General features: G+C 37.1%; 3 pseudogenes; 1 reads left to right on the top strand and 2 right to left on the bottom strand.

The window, feature by feature from the left end:
• Positions 1-893: 893 nt before the first annotated feature.
• LOC116138966 lies at positions 894-5,630 on the bottom strand (annotated as a pseudogene).
• A 2,486-nt stretch (positions 5,631-8,116) lies between these two features.
• On the top strand, positions 8,117-14,007 carry LOC116138965 (annotated as a pseudogene).
• Positions 14,008-14,179: 172 nt separating this feature from the next.
• Positions 14,180-20,510, bottom strand: LOC116138964 (annotated as a pseudogene).
• Positions 20,511-23,199: the final 2,689 nt, after the last annotated feature.

The following is a 23,199-nucleotide window of genomic DNA, read 5'->3' as shown; positions in this document are numbered from 1 at the left end:
CTTGTATGTTGTGAGGCGGCTATTTGGTTTCTTTCTCAACTATGTAACCAGAAGACAATTTTGTATGTAGCATAAACCCAATTTTTAAACCCTATTGGAAGGTTTATCAAGAACTACTTTGTAACTCAATTTATGCCTAAGTTGCTGATTTATTTCCAGAACGTAGAAATTCTTTTACAAAGTGTGAAATCTTAACGAAATTTTCGGTAACGCAACTTGTTTGATCTTTTGGCCTGAAAGGAAGCAGGTTTTTTTTTTTTTTTTTTTTTTGGAAGATTTAAGCTGCCAATTGTAATAAATCCCACATGGAAGCGTATTGAGAATGTCTTGGGCTTACGAAGGGAGAGTCCCTCCACTTAATAGGTTAGCCTTTTAGGTGTGACCCAATCCATGACAAGTGATATAACATACCTGATCTGTCTTTTAATGTTCCTGTTAAGCATCCACAGAGGGCGATCACATAATTGTGGGTTCACACGAGAGGGAGGTGAACGGGTAGGCAGGGAGCTCCACCTATACGAGGGTGTTACAAGATGGGTAGGAGAGAATGTATGAATCTCATATCATAGGTTTTGTTAAGGTTGGAGTCTCTCTGGTCTTTATCTGATAGGTTAGCCTTACTCTCAGCCTGTTACGCAATACAACTTAATAAACTATGCAAAATTATCAACAGAGGTTAGATTTGTCACTCCATTATTGTTTTTGATTTTTCTGAACACAGTATGCTCTGCTACTTGACAGAATGTTATTGCGTTGCAATTGCAAATGATATTTATAGTAAAAAAAATCCAGCCGTCCAAGATACGAATCACATGAGTTGTAGCACATGCTTAATTTATAACATAAATGAAAGCCAACCACCCCACTTGTTATTTGAGAACATGAATTAGATATTATCTGAACTTACCATTCACCCTTCCCATAATCCCATTCGCCTGCCCACTATGAGATTGCTGTTGCACTCCTGTCCCACTGTTATTAGACATCTCCTGCAGCAAATACTGGATCATTGCTGGGCTGTAAGGCCGGGTTACTGGAGGGCTGTGAATGATTCTGTTGGAGATGTTATTTGAACTCAGCGAACGATGCTGCAGCTGATGTGGCTGTTGTGGAGGTAGATGCTGACTAGAAAAGCCACTAACTGGCAAGTCTGCAGGGAGCCCTGCATGTACGCAGGAAGGCCCTGGAGCTTGAGTGGACTTTGGTTAGAATTATGAAACGAAGAAGATGCCTCCTGTTGATGCGAGGTTAGAGTTTGAATTTATTGAGTTCTGCCTCATGAGCAGATTTGGTAATTAGTAAGTGCCAAAGCAGCCTGTCGAACCATTTAAAGCTCCTCGACCAACCATGTGATGGTTATTGTTCATACTGTTGTATTCCAGGATGCAATGCCATCAGCTTATTGAGGGTGTCCTGTCTGTTGGCAAACCCTGAGCACTTGCCAGCTGCTCACTCCTGATCTTTTGCATCTGGAGCTTAGACACAGATGCATGTCGAGGATAATTTTTCAAGCCCTCTGCAATAAGGATTGGTATGAAATCAAAGCAAACATATAAATTTGGAAAAAAATAAATAACAAATATATAATAACTGCGTTCTCTGGTCATATGAAAAAATAACTACAGCTGAAATTACTAAGCAAAATGGCCAACAGAGTTCAAAAATATTGGGGGAAAAAACAATTACATAACAAGAATTTACTTCATCAAATAGGAGAAATAAATAATAAGAGACTCCCACATAAAGAAACTAAATTGAGTGGATTGTACACTTCAAACTCAACAAAAACTAAAGACTGAAGATAACAGACAATATAAATCTGCACATTTTACTAAGTACTTCCATAAAAAACAATCCAAAACATTTGCATTTAGAGGAAATGGCGCTAAACAGCAGAACAAAAGTGGGGAAAGGCCTATTTCCCAGACAGATTGCTCCATTTAGTATTAATTTAAGATGATATAATCTCCAGTCATAGAGAACTACATTCTATCAATATGATTTGATCCTTTCGCAGCAGATATACATATAGTATCACAAGTACAGGAGTTACAAATGTACCTAGTATTTCATAAAATCCGAAGATAGAACACCAAGATAACTATCTATAAAGGTAATATAGAAGTATAAAATGATATATGAAAACAAGCAACAGAAAGTTACCAATTGGCCCAATTTTGCTCCGACAGAAATCTATCAAATCTTTCATGCTGTTGACAACCTCAGAGATCTGAAATAATTGTGTCAATTACTGTACAAAACTCGGAAATTATACAAACACGCATACATTACTTAATACTAGAATTGAAACCCTGAAACAGCTAAACTTTACCTGAAACACCTCACCAATCTGTAGAAAATCCCAAGTATTCAACGGCTGGAGCTCCAAGCTCTTTGCAAGCTGACGTCAGCTGGCAGGACCCTGAATTAGAACAAAGAACACAAGTAAGACATTCTCTGCATTAGGTGTTTGCATCATTCCTAATCACTCCAAACTAAGCATGATTCACAGAATCCTTATATACAATAAAACAGGCTCAAATAGAGCATACATGCAGTATTAAATAGAAATGGTAACTAAACATCTCTAAATACAGCACAACCAGCTCACCAGCAACCTCACTAATAACTTGCTGAACATTTAAGCCATTAACCTTGTAATAGTTACTTTACCGATGCCCTCAATATTAGAGGACAAAATCACAAGGAAAAGGAAACAAATGGCATCTATAAAATGTCACTTGTGGCTCAATTAACCACATATGTTGTTCGTTTGCAAGTCTGCTGAGAGACCCCATCAGCCCACCTTCAGAAATTGTGCTCTGCATTTTGGGCAACTTGAACCAACTGGTTGACCTGCAGAAGACGTATGATAAGCAGTACATGTTACAAATATATATAGAAATGTGTTATCGACCTTCATAATGTGAAGAAATAAAATATGTTTACAATTAAGAAGACTGGCCAAAATTACACACATTCAGCAGGCAAAAGATTGTACTTATGGACAAAAGAATCAAGATAAAATAAAGACATATTCAAGGCAGAGACTTACATGGGTCAGAGTGAATTGCAATAAACGAATTGCTTTTGCTCAGCAATAAATGTGTCATTGAACTAAGAATCTCATTATAATGAGAAACACTACCATTTCAGGGAAAAAGATTATAAATAAAACTCCCCACCCTACCCCAATCTCTTAATTAGCAGACTCTGTCCTAAATGGCATCCCATGTAGAGAGTCGCGTCTGCCAGTTTTCAATCACAGGACCAACAATCTCAAAGGCCAGTCTTTGAATATGAGGACCAATTTAAATGAAATAAGAGAAGCAAAACATGCCACAATAATTATTAACAGACAGATCAAGATTTTTTGTTGTTTATGCATGAGTACATCAGAGAAAATTAAGATCAACTAAATCAAAGAATAGATAATAAGGTATGAAAAATTGTACCTGTGGTGCAACCAATCTTCGAGGATGAAGCTCTTCATGACAACGAGCACAAAATTCCCATGACAATATCTAAAAAAGCATAGAGGTCCCACAGGTAGTCAGTCCACCATAAGCCAATAATTCTAAATTGAAATAGCATTTTTGCTGTTTATTAGGTCATGGGTGAAATTGATACGAAGCTGACCTCACGAACAACACGAAGCGCTCATACACACTCTCTTGACTGCTTTTCCGTACTCCAACATCATATTCCAGAGGAGATCGACATTCACTGGCAAGTCCAAAAACATAAGCTCATCAATTGCACCACTACCAAATTGATTCATTCAGCCTAGGGCACTTCAAAAGTTGCCTCTGCAAGCAGGCCCATAAAAACTATAGTAGGTATCATTTGAATCAACATATCATAACACAGTAACTGACAAACAGAATAAGAAAGTTTTGCGGTGAACATACTATTTTGCAGCTAACTCCTTTATTACAACTAAAAGAAGAATTTAATCATGCAAACAAACGCTCAGAGTATAAACTGTATTGGCAGTTTCTCTTCATTCTAGTGGTGACCAGATAAGCAGACTCAACAAGATCTACACTAGATTGTTAAGAATCTGAGTAGAGAATTATCTGAATCATATGAATCGGGAACCTTTCTCTCTTTGGCATACAAGGCACAAACTAGCTTGACAAATTTTGAAGTCTGATTTTTATGTAAAAGCATTACCAAAATCTACTTTAAGTAAAAGATTCCAAATACAGCCTGTAAAACTTCTCAAATCCCTTACCAAATGCCCTCCCAGATTTTGATCCACATATGCACACGCCATGAATCCTGGAAAAGAAAAAACACCATAAGATATAAAAATAAAAAAAAGGGATATGTTAAGACGAATAATATCTATAAGATATGAAATTAATGCATTTTTTTTTTTTTTTTCTATTTCTACTCCTCCGTGATAGGAGCTTGCTCAAGAGATCATCATAGTGTAATGGGAAATCTTTAATATTACATGACAAATTCACTTATTAACTTTAGAAAAGCATGGCAAAAATCTTAAGGTTCCTAAATTAGAAACATCACAAAACTGACCATAGGTGCTTGGGGAAAACACTAAGTGCATCACGTCCAAAATATCATATAATGACCAAGCACCAGCTTTTCTTGCACGAGGCGAATAGTACTCCGTCACAACTTCCTCCAATACGCAATAGTATTTTCCTATCAGATTGATGTAAAACCAATGAGTTCAGAAATTTAAGTAAATTGCAGACAAACTAATTATGCATGTAACCATCGATGATTAAAAAAGCATGGGCATAAATGACATATTAATTCAAAAATGAGAAGTTGCATGAGGGTAATATTAGCATACATTGCATCGAGGGAGTGCAAAAAAAAAAAAAAAGGTTTAACAAATAGGTGGTACCACAAGCAATCAACTATTAGTGACACCAGAAGGCCGTTGTCGTGATGATATAAGTATTGCATCAGCCGGCGAGCACATACACCACTATCATAAGGGCGCTTAGTGCATTTGAGGGTTGATTCCCTGTTGCTGCATCTGCTGCTGCAGAATGTCCTCCTGTTTGATATCCAATCGTGGTTTCTTCTGCAACTGGGATAGATTTGGGTCCTGAATGAAGGATCCAGGTACTCGAGGGCCCATGGGAAGAGAAACTTGGCAGTTGTGATGTGGGCAAGGATGTAGACACTCGACGCCCCTTGCTGCTGACTCTGCTGCACTTGCTGGGCACTCGGGTCTGGATGAGAGCCTGCTGCACTACAGAGGACCCATCAACACTGATGAACCCGAAATACTAATATTATTAGATGAAAATGACATGGTGATGCAGGTAAGCGCATATAGGATTCTGTATTGATGCTCGCACTTCTCTGCAAATGGGGCCTCCTGAAAGAGCCGAGTTTGCATCTGTGACCAAAGAACTCGCCCCCACACTTGGTCCTGAGTTTGCCACACTGTTCAACACGCATTATTCAATCCCCAGAAACCGGACCCAGATTGGGGCGTCCAGTCCCAGGAATTGAATTAGATGAGTTCCCATAGTGATGACTCAAGTGAGAGTTAACTACAGCCTGGGACTGCCCATCTCCTTGAAGAAAATTCCGGAACTTGAAGGAAGACTGGTCAACCCTCCAGTCACCCGAGATGGTGCCATAAGGGACACCAACTCCTGGTGGCTGGAGTCTAATAGCTTCAGAGCCAGGCCTGACTATTACTTTCAATAATAAATATGTTCCTCAACTCCCTCATATCATAAAATACAAAAAGCCATGCAAATAAAAGAAACAATCCCAAAAAGCATATCACAGACACAACAGAATTACTAAGTTTTCCCACTCCACCGACCAATGAGAAACAAAATCTGAACCCCTGATTCACTACTGTCATCAACTAACTCAATGTTATTACAAATCTATGAGGATGATGAATCAAGTGCTTCGTACCCTTATCGGAAATGGAGCGAGAGATAAAAATTCATTCTGTTATATTAATATGATACTATAAAATCAAAAATTTGATATTCAAAGTTAAACCCTCAACTTAAACATATAACATTATTTATAACTTAAAAAAAAGAAAAAAAAAAATTATACAAATGACATGATATCTTATAACCTAAACTATATATTTACAACATTATGTTAAAAAGAATACCTGCAAAGAGGCTGGAAATTAATGATCAAATTCTAAAACCCGAAGACCCGCAATATTTGGTTGACTACTTGACTTTGTATAATTTGTGAAGTCAAGCAATTTTTTTCCTTAATGCTTTTTCCACTAAGCCATAGTCTTAATTGGTTATAATTATATACGGAAGAAGGTCAAGCTCACCGTGTTTGAATTTCTCTTATGAGCAAACGACATGTTCCCACTCAAAGTTTAGCGAAATACCAAGTTTTTACCACTAGTTTCATTTATTCCAGATATCCACCCTTAAAGTAACAGAACAATGTTTATAATAATGTTCTAAGGGTGAAGTTGTCATTTTGCACTTCCTGTCCTAATTGCCCTGAATTTTTTCTCTCAACTAGCCACCACTGGGCTCACCTGCCGACCTGCTGCCGGCCGATTTGAGCTGAATCTAGTCGGATTCTTTGCCAAAACCGACAGAATTCATCACCCCAAGCCCGATTGCATAGCCTTCTTGCCTCATCGATCGTATTTTTGGCCGGATTTGGCCCTTTTTCGCGAATTTTCCCAGTCGCGAGCATTCTCGTCTCCGGTCAGATTTGGCCGGAATCTGGTGTTGTTGGTGTTCCCCGTCACCACCAAAAGAACCCCTGGCGTCCCACCATCAAAACCCCACCCTTTTACCCCGCACTGCACACACTGTTCTCCGGCCACAGCAACGGCGTCATGCAATCGTTCTTTGCCGGATTTTGACCGATTTGGGTGGCCAAGACCCCTCCCACCACCACCCCCCAACTCAGCGGCTTCTTCCCTACAAAACCCCCATCCTCTCCGACCACGGCAGCCACTATTCATAGTCCACCACTCAACCTAGGGTTTTTGCGTTTTGTTGAAATTTGTTGTTGAAGGTTGGATTTTTGATGAAATTGAAGCTTGGGTATCGGTTGATTGATTATTTGGAGTGTTTTTGCTTTGATTCTGGTCGGAGAACCCAACCAACCACCGCTGATCACCCTCCTAACTTCACCTGCTCACCACCTGTTTTCTGTTTTGCCTCAACCAACCCAGACGCCCACTTCACCAAACGCACGCCACAGCCAACGTGCGCTAGCGAGCCCTTCCAAGACGCACCTGTTTTGTGCCTGCCTTTTGCTCACAGCAGCAGGCAACCCCCCATTTTCTGTGTTAATGTCGACGGCGGTTTGTTGGTTGACGACGGTGGTAGATTTTGTTGATTTTTGTTTTTCATTTATTTTATTTTTTTTATAAATAAAAAAAGGTAGATTTAAAAAAAAAAAAAAAAAGGCTGGGTGGTGATAGTGGCTGGGTGGCAGTGGTGGCAATGGCTAGGTGGCGGTAGTGGCTAGGCGGTGGTGGTGGTAGTGACTGTGGCTGGGTGGTCGGAGATGGGGATGATGTGAAGCTGAAGAAGAGGGTGTCATTAAAATAAATTTGAAAGTAAGATAATTATTTTCTAATTCTACTAATGAGGGGGTTACAAAATAATTTATTAATTTGTTTTTTAAGGGTAGGATGGTAATAGCATCTTCTGCATCTAGGTTAGAACTAAAAATAATTAACAGAGTTACTTTAAGGGTGAGTATCTGGAATAAATGAAACTAGGGGTAAAAACTTGAGATTTTGCTAAACTTTGGGTGGGAATAAGTCGTTTACTCATAAATAAATAATTAACTTATTCATCCAATGAGCTGGCAATTTATATAAATTAAATAGAGGAAAGTGCTGATTTTGATAATTTTGTCTTAGTACGTAGAAGTGGTTGGATAATGTGAGTATTTTACTATATTGCCCTTGAAGAAAGTAAACTCTGAAACGTGTGTGACTATGTATCTATATAAAAGGAAGCCAAACCAATTTGCCCATAATTTGAGTTATATATAGAGGTATGCAAGTTCAACTTTTCTTCTCTATTTTCTTATAGTTAGATTATGTTATTTTGAAATTAATCAAACATTTTTGTTGTAATTTTTGAAAAAGGTGCAACGAGAGATGGAAATGGACTTATCAGCAAAGTTTCCAAAAACCATTTTTGAGGGAGAAGGAGGATCATACAGCAGTTGGTCAAGTAGTGAATTTTCTTTGCTTGCTGAGGTCAAAGTTGGTGGTGGTTTGCTTGTTCTTAAGCCTGGAGGATTTGCTCTTCCCCATTATGCTGATTCCAAGAAGCTAGGTTATGTTCTTCAAGGTAAATATGGCTTTTTTTNTTTTTTTTTAATTAAATAATCAGTTTTTGCATTTCAATGAAAGATGTTTATTAGATGTGTAGTTTCTTATAATTGATATGCAGTTATTTTGATGGTGTATGACTTATATATTAGATTGTTTCCAAGTTGAAATTATCTTTACTGTTCATTATAAAACCAACTGTTACAACATTATACATATGTTTATGACTATTTTCAGTGATGGAATTTTTTTTTTCTCCTTTTAGTTGGTTTATGAACTTAGTGAACTGAGTAAAATTTTTTTGCAGATACGAGGATGAGCCACCAGAGCCCGAGATTGAAGTAAGGAGTTATTAGTTTGTTTTGCCTACTGAAAAAGTGTCATGAACTTTTGTTTCTTTCCTGTCTTAATGAACTAACATGAACTTTGGTTGAGTGCTGAAATAGGAAGGAGCCGAGGAGGATGTAGAGAATAATAACAATGAAGATGTAACAGGAGATCCTATTGAAGCTGAGGAAAAAGAAGAAGAGGAACAAAAAGAAGCAGCTCGGAAAACATCAAAATATATGACCAAATATGAGCGTGCCAGAATCTTAGGTACTCGAGCTTTGCAGATCAGGTTTTTCTTCTTTCTTTCTTCTTGTGTAAACCCTATCAATCTAATATTTTGTTTTTATATCTGGGTCAAATTAATAATAAGTTTTCCTTTTCACTGAGCAGTATGAATGCTCCGGTGATGGTTGAATTGGAAGGTGAGACTGATCCGCTTGAGGTAAGATTCTTTGAGAGTAATGTTGGATGACTAATCTTTTTTTTTTGCTTCTGTATCATATCTTATCAAGTCTGCAGCCGTCTTTCTATAGTTAGGATTCTACTGGTTGCACCCACTGAATTCTAATGATCAGACCTTTAACCTTGTTCCTTCTGCAAATTATGGGACTGAGCATGAGCATTTTGTTAATTATTTGCTTTTCATATTTTGTTTGGCTACAAAGAGTTGCATGTGTAACTTTGACTCTGATTGTGGACCTATATTTGGGCTGTGTGGTAAATTCTCATGATGAACGAACATATGAATGGGTGTATTAGAATTGCGATATCTTTTTAAGAGCCTAAAGATTTACCCATGGTGAGTGACTGAGTTCTGATTAAAAAAAGTTATATCGAAGCACTATCGGCCAGATTCAGTCAGTAGTACGTCGTTGTACCAAATTCTGGCCACCTTTCGACGGTGGTGGCCGGAATTTGGCAAATATGGGTTGGTGAGGTATTTTTATTAATTTCTATAAAAAAAAATTGGAGGGTGTTTAGTTAAATTAACAAACCTACAGGGTTTAAAAATAATTAAATAAAATTGAATAATATTTTCAGACTAAGAAAACAAACGTGTATTTCAGATAGGATGCATTTCTATCCCATTTTGTGGGTTGTGACCTGCAAAAAGTTTCACGTTAGTACCAAGTTGTTTTTATTAATGTTGTTGTACCAAATTCTGGCCACCTTTCGACGGTGGTGGCCGGAATCTGGCAAATATGGGTTGGTGAGGTATTTTTATCAATTTCTATAAAAAAAAAATTTGAGGGTGTTTAGTTAAATTAACAAACCTACAAGGTTTAAAAATAATTAAATAAAATTGAATAATATTTTCAGAATAAGAAAACAAACATGTATTTTGGATAGGATAGGATGAAAATTGTGAAATAAATGCATTTCTATCCCACTTTGTGGGTTGTGACCTGCAAAAAGTTTCACGTTATTATCAAGTTGTTTTTTATTAATATATCTAAGTTGTTTTTTATTAATATATCTAAGAGTTTCTATTGTTACACTCACCTACAAGATCATTACAAGTCCATATATATTTCTGTCAAATGAAAAATCAATTACTGCTTTGAATCAGTTCAGCGTTACATTTGCTCTGGCTAGAAGAATAGAATGACTTTTAGGAAAGTTTTGAAAGCAAGATGAGACTAAGCGAAAGTTTGTCACTTGTATGGCTGCAATTAATTAGGCTCACTCACATGCGACAATCTGGCTATTTGGTAAAATCATTGTAGACCCGATAATTTCTCTTCAAATGTTAAGAATTTAGCCAAAGGTATAAAAGAAAGCTCTTAAACAACTCAACTAATCTTTTAGGGTCATAAAATTAATAAACAAATAAGCCTCCAGTAGCCAACCTATTAAGAGCAGAGATAAATCAAACTCAAGATCTATTAAGTAAAACACCAAAGAATCATAATTGACCAATCAAACACCCAATGATAGTTAAGTATTGTCAATTTCAAGACCATCATACCATGTAATCACTTGTCTGCGCCAGAGAAAGACGACCATTCTGGTATAAAATTATTGATGTCCTCCTGACTGCCTCCTTTCTACAATGTTTCTTTAGTTAGGACCAAGTAAATTTATATCAGTATCAAATTGTAGAAATGCCACTGATTAATTCTCTAATTCAGCTTCTGCTGACTGAGTGCTGACTAAAATAATAGAAGCAGAGAAAATAGTCCATTGAATGACTAGCCCAATGAATCCTTAAGCCCATATTTTCTTTGGGCTTTTAAGCCCATATTATCTTTAAACAAAAGTCCAATACCCATTTCCTGGTTCTATGTGTTAATCTATAAGCATTTGAAAGGACAAAGGCACAAAGCACTGTCACCTGTTTTGGGAGTAGTAGAAGAGAAGGAGAAGGAGCAGTAGCAGAAGCAGAAAGGAAAACAAAGTTGTGAATCAACCATGGCCGACGATGATTACAATGAAATTGATATGGGGTTAGTTATCTCTTTCACTGTAATATAGATTTCTTACTTATACGATTAGGGTTTCAATTCTCTTTTCATTTGCGATATCTTTTAAGAGCCTAAAGATATTACCCATGGTGAGTGTGACTGAGTTCGATTTTTTTTTTTAATTAAATAATCAGTTTTTGCATTTCAAATAAGATGTTATTAGATGTGTAGTTTCTTATAATTGATATGCAGTTATTTTGATGGTGTATGATTATATATTAGATGTTTCCAAGTTGAAATTATCTTTACTGTTCATTATAAAACCAACTGTTACAACATTATACATAGTTTATGACTATTTTCAGTGATGGAATTTTTTTTTTTTTCTCCTTTAGTTGGTTTATGAACTTAGTGAACTGAGTAAAATTTTTTTGCAGATACGAGGATGAGCCACCAGAGCCCGAGATTGAAGTAAGGAGTATTAGTTTGTTTTGCCTACTGAAAAAGTGTCATGAACTTGTTGTTTCTTACTGTCTTAATGAACTAACATGAACTTTGGTTGAGTGTGAATAGGAAGGAGGAGGAGGATGTAGAGAATAATAACAATGAAGATGTAACAGGAGTCCTATTGAAGCTGAGGAAAAAGAAGAGAGAACAAAAAGAAGCAGCTCGGAAACATCAAAATATTAGACCAAATATGAGCGTGCCAGAATCTTAGGTACTCGAGCTTTGCAGATCAGGTTTTTCTTCTTTCTTTCTTCTTGTGTAAACCCTATCAATCAATATTTTGTTTTTATATCTGGGTCAAATTAATAATAAGTTTTCCTTTTCACTGAGCAGTATGAATGCTCCGTGATGGTTGAATGGAAGGTGAGACTGATCGCTTGAGGTAAGATTCTTTGAGAGTAATGTTGGATGACTAATCTTTTTTTTGCTTCTGGATCATACATCTCAAGCCGCAGCCTCTTTCTATAGTTAGGATTCTACTGGTTGCACCCACTGAATTCTAAGATCAGACCTTTAACCTTGTTCCTTTGCAAATTATGGGACTGAGCATGAGCATTTTGTTAATTATTTGCTTTTCATATTTGTTTGGCTACAAAGAGTTGCAGTGTAACTTTGACTCTGATTGTGGACCTATATTTGGGCTGTGTGGTAAATTCTCATGATGAACGAAACTATGAATGGGTTGTTAGAAGTGTACATGCCATTTGCTACCAGAAAAAAGGAAGTAGGATATCCAGTATTAGCTCCTTTATTTGTTTATGAAAAATGTGAACTTCTCAACACTGACGTTCCTCCTACTTTTTCTATATTAACCAAGTCATGCTTCCATTTGTGAAATCTATCCTGTTCTATCAAATTATTTGGCATGATAATGTTGCTTACCTCTGTTTATAATATTCAATGGAGTTGGCACTCATGTGAATGCCCCGTGTAATTGTAGTGATTGCACCTAATTGACAGATCTTTTCTTTTTGTCACCCCATTGGACTGCAACTTCTCTTGCTTTTTTTTTTTTTTTTTTTAAATTAAAATAAAATGGGGCCATGCTGCAGGGTTAGCCTTTTATTCTGTTAGTGTTGTTATTTTAGCTATGCTCTTTTTTTCTTAACATTTCAGACATAAAGGGATGTGTTTGTGTGTAAAATTGTCATGATTTTGCTCTTCTATATTATGTGTTTTACATAAGAGCTTTCCACTTCATTTATCCATCTAATAATATGAGATGTTATTTTCATGCTACAATTTTATGATGTTGGTTCTACCTATTAGATTGCTATGAAGGAGCTTCGGGAGCGGAAAATTTCCTTACCATTCGTCGTTACCTTCCCGATGGAAGGTGAGATGTTGGTTTATATACTGTTCCTTTTTGTTTTTCTTTTCAGAAAATTGTTTTGACTGAGGAATGTTAGCGTTAATGCTTTGGAATTTTATTGGAAGAAGTGGCATTTCTATATTCTATACATGTTTTCTGCTACATCTCCTTCATATTTGATGTACATTTAAACGGAATTCGTGTAATTTCCAGTTACGAAGATTGGGGAGTCAATGAACTGATTGTTGAAAGCTCTGGAAGAGGCAAGGGGTGGTGGTTGATGACAACCTCAATTTTAACCAATTGGCTGGAGCCTTACTCCAATGTTAAAAAACAATGCAGGTGGAACTAATGTTTGTGAGATGTCTATGAAAAAGTTTAATTGGCCAATATCTTGTATGTTGTGAGGCGGCTATTTGGTTTCTTCATATGTAACCAGAAGACAATTTTGTATGTAGCATAACCCAATTTTAAACCCGTATTGGAAGGTTTATCAAGAAATTACTTTGGTAACTCAATTTTTTTAGCCTAAGTTGTCTGATTTATTTTCCAGAACGTAGAAATTCTTTTACAAAGTGTGAAATCTTAACGAAATTTTCGGTAACAAGCAACTTGTTTGATCATTTTTGGCCTGAAAGGAAGCAGGTTTTTTTTTTTTTTTTTTTTTTTGGGGAAATTTAAGAGGCCAATTGTAATAAATCCCACAGGAAGCGTATTGAGAATGGCTGGCTTACGAAGGGAGAGTCCTCCACTTAATAGGTTAGCCTTTAGTGTGACCCAATCCATGACAAGTGATATAGGAACATACTGAGTCTTTTTAATGTTCCTGTTAAGCATCCACAGAAGGCGATCACATATAATTGTGGGTGCACACGAGAGTGAGGTGGACGGTAGGCAGGGAGCTCCACCTAAACGAGGGGTACAAAGATTGGGTAGGAGAGAATGTAATGAATCATCATATCATAGGTTGTGTTAAGGTTGGAGTCTCTGGTCTTTATCTGATAGGGTAGCCTTACTCCAGCCTGTTACGCAATACAACTAATAAACTAGCAAAATTATCAACAGAGGTTAGATTTGTCACTCCATTTATTGTTTTTTGATTTTTCTGAACACAGTATGCTCGCTACTTGACGAATGTTATTGCGTTGCAATTGAAATGATATTATAGTAAAAAAAATCCAGCCGTCCAAGAATACGAATCACATGGAGTTGTAGCACAGCTTAATTTTAAACATAAATTGAAAGCCAACAACCCCACTTGTTATTTGAGAACATGAATTAGATATTATCTGAACTTTAACCTTCACTCTTCCCATATCCCATTCGCCTGCCCTAGAGATTGCTGTTGCACTCCTGTCCACTGTTATTAGACATATCCTGCAGCAAATACTGGATCATCTGCTGCTGCTGTAAGGCCGGGTTAATTGAGAGGGCTGCTGTGAAGTTCTGTTGGAGCATGTATTTGAAATCAGCGAACGATGCTGCAGCTTGATGTGGCTGTGTGGAGTAGATGCTGACTAGAAAAGCCACTAACTGGCAAGTTCTGCGGAGCCTGCATGTACGCAGAAGGCCCTTGGAAGCTTGAAGTTGGACTTGGGTAGAATATGAAACGAAGAAGTGCCTCCTGTTGATGCGAGTTAGAGTTGAATTTATTGAGTTCTGCCTCATGAGCGATTCTGGTAATTAGTAAGTGCCAAAGAGCCTGTGCTGAACCATTTAAAGTCCCTCGACCAACCATGTGATGGTTATTGTTCATACTGTTGTTTATCCAGGATGCAATGCCATCAGCTTTTGAGGGTGTTCTGTCTGTTGGGAAAAACCTGAGCACTTGCCAGCTGCTCCACTTCCGCATCTCATCTGCATCTGGAGCTTAGAACACAGAGCATGTCGAGGATAATTTTCAAGCCCTCTGCAATTAAGGATTGGTATGAAATCAAAGCAAACATATAAATTGGAAAAAAATAAATAACAAATATATAATAACTGCGTTCTCTGGTCATATGAAAAATAAACATACAGCTGAAATTACTACAAATGGCACAGAGTTGACACAAAATATTGGGGGGAAAAAACAATTACCATAACAAGAATTATACGTCATCAAATAGGAGAAATAAATAAATAAGAGCTCCCCATCTAAAGAAACTAAATTTGAGTGATTGTACACTTCAAACTCAACCAAAAACTAAAGACTTGAAGTGAACAGACAATATAAATCTGCCACATTTTACTAAGTACTTCCATAAAAAACAACAACATCCATTGCATTTAGAGGAAATGGGCGGCTAAACAAGCAGAACAAAAGTGGGGAAGGCCATATTTCCGACAGATTGCTCCAATTTTATTAATTAAGATGATATAATCTCCATGTCATAGAGAACTACATTCTATCATATGATTTGATCCTTTCAGCAGCAGATATACATATAGTATCACAATAACAGGAGTTACAATGTACCTAGTATATTTCATAAAATCCAGAAGATAGAACACCAGATAACATCTATAAAGGTCAATATAGAAGTATAAAAGATATATGAAAAACAAGCAACAGAAAGTTACAATTGGCCCAACTTTTGCTCCCGACAGAAATCTATCAAATCTTTCATGCTGTTGACAACCTCAGAGATCTGAAATAATTGATGTCAATTACTGTACAAAAACTCGGAATTACAAAACGCATTACATACTTAATACTAGAATTGAAACCTGAAACAGCTAAACTTTTACCTGAAAACACCTCACATATCTTGTAGAAAATCCCAAGTAATTCAACGGCTGGAGCTCCAAGCTTCTTTGCAAGCTGACGTCCACTGGCAGGACCCTGAATAGAAAAAAGAACAAGCGTAAGTACATTTCTGCATTAGGTGTTGCATTCATTCCTAATCACTCCAAACTAAAGCAGATTCACAAGAATCCTTTTATATACAATAAAACCAGGCTCAAATCAGAGCAATAACATGCAGTATTAAATAGCAAATGGTAACAAACACATCTCCTAATACAGCACAACCGCTCACCAGCAACCTCACTAATAACTTGCTGAACATTTAAGCCATAACCATGTGAATAGATTACTTTACCGATGCCCCAATATTAGAGGACAAAATCACAAGGAAAAGGAAACAAATGGCATTATAAAATGTCACTTGTGGCTCAATTAACTCACATATTGTTGTTCGTTTGCAAGTCCTGTGAGAGACCCCATCAGCTCCACCTTCAGAAATTGTGCTTGACATTTTTGGGCAACTTGAACCAACTGGTTGACCTGCAGAAAGACGTATGATAAGCAGTACATGTACAAATATATATAGAAATGGGTATACCTGACCTTCATAATGTGAAGAATATAAATATGTTTACAATAAGAAGACTGTCCAAAATTACAACATTCAGCAAGGCAAAGATTGTACCTAGGACAAAAGAATCAAGATAAAATAAAGCACATATTCAAGGCAGAGACTACATGGGTCAGAGTGAATTGCAATAAACGAATTGCTTTTGCCTCAGCAATAAATGGTTCATTGAACTAAGAATCTCATTATAATGAGAACACTACCATTCAGGGAAAAAGAAATTAAATAATAAAACTCCCCACCCCTACCCCAATCTCTAATTAGCAGACTTTCTGTCCTAAATGTGCAATCCCATGTAGAGAGTCGCTTCTGCCAGTTTTCAAACACAGGACCAACAATCTCAAAGGCAGTCTTTGAAATATGAGGACCAATTTAAATGAAATAAGAGAAGCAAAACATGCCACAATAATTATTACAGCAAGATCAAGATTTTTTGTTGTTTATGCATGAGTACATCAGAGAAACTTAAGATCAACTAAATCAAAGAAATAGATAATAAGGTATGAAAAATCTGTACCTGTGGTGCAACCAATCTTCGAGGATGAAGCTCTTCATGACAACGAGCACAAAATCCCATGACAATATCTAAAAAAAGCATAGAGGTCCCACAGGTTAGTCAGTCCACATAAGCCAATAATTCTAAAATGAAATAGCATCTTTTTGCTGTTTACCTTTAGGTCATGGGTGAATATGATACGAAGCTGACCCTCACGAACAACACGAAGCTGCTCATACACACTCTCTTGAACTGCTTTTCGTACTCCAACTATTATTCCAGAAGGAAATCGACATTCACGTGGCAAGTCCAAAAACATAAGCTCATCAATGACACCACTACCAAATTTGATTCATTCAGCCTAGGGAGCACTTCAAAAGTTGCCTCTGCAAGCAGGCCCCATAAAAACTATAGTTAGGTATCATTTGAATCAACATATCTAACACAGTAACTGACAAACAGAATAAGAAAGTTTTGCGTTGAACATTACTATTTTGCAGCCTAACTCCTTTATTACAACTAATAAGAAGAATTTAATCATGCAAAACAACGCAGAGTATAAACTGTATTGGCAGTTTCTCTCAATTCTAGTGGTGACCAGATAAGCAGACTCAACAATGATCTACAACTAGATTGTTAAGAATCATGGAGAGAATTATCTGAACATATGAAATCAGGGAACCTTTCTCTCTTTGGCATACAATGTTCACAAACTCAGCTTGACAAATTTGAAGTCTGATTTTTAGTAAAAGCATTACCAAAATCCTACTTAAGAGTAAAAGATTCCAATACAGCCTGTGTAAACTCTCAAATCCCTTACCAAATGCCCTCCCAGATTTTGATCCACATATGTCACATGCCATGAATCCTGGAAAAGAAAATAAACACCATAAGATATAAAAATAAAAATAAAGGGATATGTTAAGACGAATAATTATCTATAAATATGAAATTAATGCATTTTTTTTTTTTTTTTCTATTTTCTACCCTCCGTGGAAGGAGCTGCTCAAGAGATCATCATAGTGTAATGGGAAATCTTTAATATTACATGAAAATTTCACTTATACTTTAGAAAAGCATGGCAAAAACTAAGGTTCTAAATTAGAAACATCACAAAAACTGACCATAGGTGCTTGGGGGAAAACATAAGTGCATCACGTCCAAATTATCATATAATGACAAGCACCAGCTTTTCTTTGCACGAGGCGAATAGTACTCCGTCACAAACTTCCTCCAATACGCAATAGTATTTCCTATCAAGATTGATGTAAAACCAATGAGCTTCAGAAATTTAAGTAAATGCAAGACAAACTATATTATGCATGTAACCATCTGATGATTAAAAAAGCATGGGCATAAATGACATATTAATTCAAAAATGAGAAGTTGCATGAGGGTAATATTAGCAATACATTGCATCGAGGGAGTGCAAAAAAAAAAAAAAAAGGTTTAAACAAATAGGTGGTACCACAAGCAATCAATAATTAGTGAACTCACAGAAGGCCGTGTCGCTGATGATATAAGTATTGCATCAGCCGGCGAGCACAACACCACTATCATAAGGGCGCTTTAGTGCATTTGAGGGGTTGCATTCCCTGTTGCTGCATCTGCTGCTGCAGAATGTCCTCCTGTTTGATACCAATGTGGTTTCTTCTGCACCTGGGATAGATTATTAGGTCTGAATGAAGGATCCAGGTACTCGAGGGCCCATGGGAAGAGAAACTTGGCAGTTTGTGATGTGGGCAAGGATGTAGCACTCGACGCCCCTTGTCTGCTGACTCTCGCACTTGCTGGGCACTCGGGTCTGGATGAGAGCCCTGCTGCACTACCGAGGAACCATCACAACTGATGAACCCGAAATACTAATAGTTATTAGATGAAAATGACATGGTGATGCAGGTAAGGCATATAGGATTCTGTATTGATGCTCGCACTCTCTGCAAATGAGGGCCTCCTGAAAGAGCCGAGTTTGCATCTGTGACCAAGAACTCGCCCCCACACTTGGTCCGAGTTTGCCACACTGTTCAACACCGCATTATCATATCCCCAGAAACCGGACCCAGATTGGGGCGTCCAGTCCCAGGAATTGAATTAGATGAGTCCATATGATGAGCTCAAGTGGAGAGTTAACTACAGCCTGGGACTGCCCATCTCCTTGGAAGAAAATTCCGGAACTTGAGGAAGAGGTCACCCTCCAGTCACCGCGATGGTGCCATAAGGGACACCACCTCCTGGTGGCTGGAGTCTAAATAGCTTTCCAGAGCCAGGCCTGACTATTACTTTCAATAATAAATATTCCTCAACTCCCTCAATATCATAAAAATACAAAAGCCATGCAAATAAAAGAAACAATCCCAAAAAGCATATCACAGACACAACAGAATTATCTAAGTTTTCCCACTCCACGACCAATGAGAAACAAAATCTGAACCCCTGATTCAATACTGTCATCAACTAACTCAATGTATTACAAATCTATGAGGATGATGAATCAAGTGCTTCGTACCCTTATCGGAAATGGAGCGAGAGATAAAAATCATTCTGTTATATTAATATGATACTATAAAATCAAAAATTTGATATCAAAGTTAAACCCTCAACTTAAACATATAACATTATTTATAACTTAAAAAAAAAAAAAAATATTTACAAAGAAATGATATCCTTATAACCTAAACTATATATTTACAACATATGTTAAAAAGAATACCTGCAAAGAGGTGGAAATAATGATCAAATTCTAAAACCCGAAGACCCGCATATTGGTTGACTACTTGACTTTGATAATTTGTGAAGTCAAGCAATTTTTTCCTTAATGCTTTTCCACTAAGCATAGTCTTATTGGTATATTATACGGAAGAAGGTCAAGCTCACGTGTTTGAATTTCTCTTATGAGCAAAGACATGTTCCCACTCAAAAGTTTAGCGAAATACCAAGGTTTTACCACTAGTTTCTTATTCCAGATATCCACCTTAAAGTAACAGAACAATGTTTATAATAATGTTCAAGGGTGAAGTTGTCATTTTGGCACTTCCTGTCTAATTGCCCTGAATTTTTTCTCTCAACTAGCCACCACTGGGCTCACCTGCCGACTGCTGCCGGCGATTTGAGCTGATACTAGTCGGATTCTTGCCAAAAACCGACAGAATTCATCCACCCAAGCCCGATTGCATAGCCTTCTGCCTCATCGATGTATTTTTGGCCGGATTGGCCCTTTTTCGGAATTTTCCAGTCGAGAGCATTCTCGTCTCGGTCAGATTTGGCCGGAATCTGGTGTTGGTGGTGTTCCCCGTACACACCAAAGAACCCTGGCTCCCACCATCAAAACCCCACCCTTGTTACCCCGCACTGCACACACTGTTCTCGGCCACAGCAACGGCGTCATGCAATCGTTTTTGCCGGATTTTGACGATTTGGGTGGCCAAGACCCCTACACCACCCACCCACAACTCGCGGCTCTTCCCTACAAAAACCCATCCTCTCCGACCACGGCAGCCACTATCATAGTCCACACACTCAACTAGGGTTTTGCGTTTGTTGAATTTGTTGTTGAAGGTTGGATTTTGATGAAATTGAAGCTTGGGTATCGGTTGATTGATTATTGCGTGTGGTTTTGCTTTGATTCTGGTCGGAGAAACCCAACCAACCACGTGATCACCTCCTAACTTCACCTGTCACCACGTTTTCTGTTTGCCTCAACCAACCCAGACGCCACTTCACACAACGCACGCCAAGCCAAAGTGCGTAGAGAGCCCTTCCAAGACGCACTGTTTTGTGCCTGCTTTTGCTCACAGCAGCAGGCAACCCCCATTTTCTGTGTTATGTCGACGGCGGTTTGTTGGTTGACGACGGTGGTAGATTTGTTGATTTGTTTTCATTATTTTATTTTTTGTATAAATAAAAAAAAGTAGATTTAAAAAAAAAAAAAAAAGGCTGGGTGGTGATAGTGCGGCTGGTGGCAGTGGTGGCAATGGTGGTGGCGGGTGGTAGTGGCTAGGCGGGGTGGTGGTAGGACTGTGGCTGGGTGGTCGGAGATGGGGATGATGTGAAGCTGAAGAAAGGGTGTCATTGAAAATAAATTTGAAAGTAAGATAATTATTTTCTAATTTACTATAATGAGGGGGTTACAAATAATTTATTAATTGTTCTTAAGGGTAGGATGGTAATAGCATCTTCTGCATCTAGGTTAGAACTAAAAATAATTACACAGAGTTACTTTAAGGGTGGGTATCTGAAATAAATGAAACTAGGGTAAAAACTGGGATTTCGCTAAACTTTGGGTGGGAACAAGTCGTTTATATCTCTTATTTATGGATATGTCATGCAAGTGATGTCACTTATGTGTATGGGCAATACTATGCTGAGTCTGACGAACGAATCTCATAAATACAACGCGGTAGTTGGTAATTGATTTAATTGATTTTTCCAGCTAATGAATTATCAGAAACAAATTATCAATTATCACGCTGGGTGTTATGAGAGAAGTTGTGGAGATTAATTTGTAAACCCTATACATATATTTCTATATTTGCTATTTATTATTATTATTATTAATTATTGAGATGGACATATAAAAACTTAAAATTATTTTAGTTTATTGAACAAAAACAAAAACATGATAAGAACAAATTTCAGTGGTGGTAAGATCAGGATCCTCAAATCAAATTTTCATGCATGGATCTTACCAAAAAAAGTTATATCGAAGCACTATCGATCAGATTCAGTCGGTAGTACGCCGCTGTACCAAATTCTGGCCACCTTTCGACGGTGGTGGCCGGAATCTGACAAATATGGGTTGGTGAGGTGTTTTTATTAATTTCTAAAAAAAAAAATTGGAGGGTGTTTAGTTAAATTAACAAACCTACAAGGTTTAAAAATAATTAAATTAAAATAAATAATATTTTTCGAATAAGAAAATAAACGTATATTTCGGATAGAATAGGGAGAAAATTGTAAAATAAATGCATTTCTATCCCATTTTGTGGGTTGCGACCTGCAAAAAGTTCCACATTAGTACCAAGTTGTTTTTTATTAATATATCTAAGAGTTTCTATTGTTACACTCACGTACAAGATCATTACAAGTCTTCTGTCAAAAGAAAAATCAATTACTGCTTTGAATCAGTTCAGCGTTACGTTTGCTCTGGCTAGAAGAATAGAGCGACTTTTAGGAAAGTTTTGAAAGCAAGATGAGACTAAGCGAAAGTTTGTCACTTGTATGGCTGCAATTAATTAGGCTCACTCGCATGCGACAATCTGGCAATTTGGTAAAATCATTGTGGACCTGATAATTTCTCTTCAAATGTTAAGAATTTAGCCGAAGGTATCTAAGTCAGCTCTTACGCATCTCAACTAATCTTTTGAGGTCTTAAAATTAATGACCATGTAAACCTCCAGTAGCCACTCTATTAGGAGCCGAGGTGAATCAAATTCAAGATCTTTTGAGTAATACACCCAAAAATCCTAATTGATTACTCAAACACCTAATGATGGTTAAGTATCGTCAATCATGACTGCCTCCTTTCTACAAATTTTCTTTAGTTAGAACCAAGTAAATTTATATCAGTATCAAATTGTAGAAATGCCACTGATTAATTCTCTAATTCAGCTTCTGCTGACTGAGTGCTGACTACAATAATAGAAGCAGAGAAAATAGTCCATTTAGTGATTAGCCCAATGAATCCTTAAGCCCATATTTCCTTTGGGCTTTTAAGCCCATATTATCTTTAAACAAAAGTCCAATACCCATTTCCTGGTTCTATGTGTTAGTCTGTAAGCATTTGAAAGGACAAAGGCACAAAGCACTGTCACCTGTTTTGGGAGTAGTCGAAGGAGAAGGAGCAGTAGCAGTAGCAGAAAGGAAAACAAAGTTGTGAATCAACCATGGCCGATGATGATTACAATGAAATTGATATGGGGTTAGTTATCTCTTTCACTGTAATATAGATTTCTTACTTATACGAATAGGGTTTCAATTCTTCATTTTCATTTGCGATATCTTTTTAAGAGCCTACAGATATTACCCATGGTGAGTGACTGAGTTCTGATTTTTTTTTAATTAAATAATCAGTTTTTGCATTTCAATGAAAGATGTTTATTAGATGTGTAGTTTCTTATAATTGATATGCAGTTATTTTGATGGTGTATGACTTATATATTAGATTGTTTCCAAGTTGAAATTATCTTTACTGTTCATTATAAAACCAACTGTTACAACATTATACATATGTTTATGACTATTTCCAGCGATGGAATTTTTTTTTTCTCCTTTAGTTGGTTTATGAACTTAGTGAACTGAGTAAATTTTTTTGCAGATACGGATGAGCCACCAGAGCCCGAGATTGAAGTAAGGAGTTATTAGTTTGTTTTGCCTGCCGAAAAAGTCATGAACTTTTGTTTCTTCCTGTCTTAATGAACTAACATGAACTGGTTGAGTGCTGAAATAGGAAGGAGCCGAGGAGGATGTAGAGATAATAACAATGAAGATGTAACAGGAGATCT

Source organism: Pistacia vera, unplaced genomic scaffold (assembly GCF_008641045.1).
Source record: "Pistacia vera cultivar Batoury unplaced genomic scaffold, PisVer_v2 Contig345, whole genome shotgun sequence".
Classification (NCBI taxonomy): Eukaryota; Viridiplantae; Streptophyta; class Magnoliopsida; order Sapindales; family Anacardiaceae; genus Pistacia; species Pistacia vera.
This window is presented reverse-complemented; position numbering and strand designations above follow the sequence as displayed.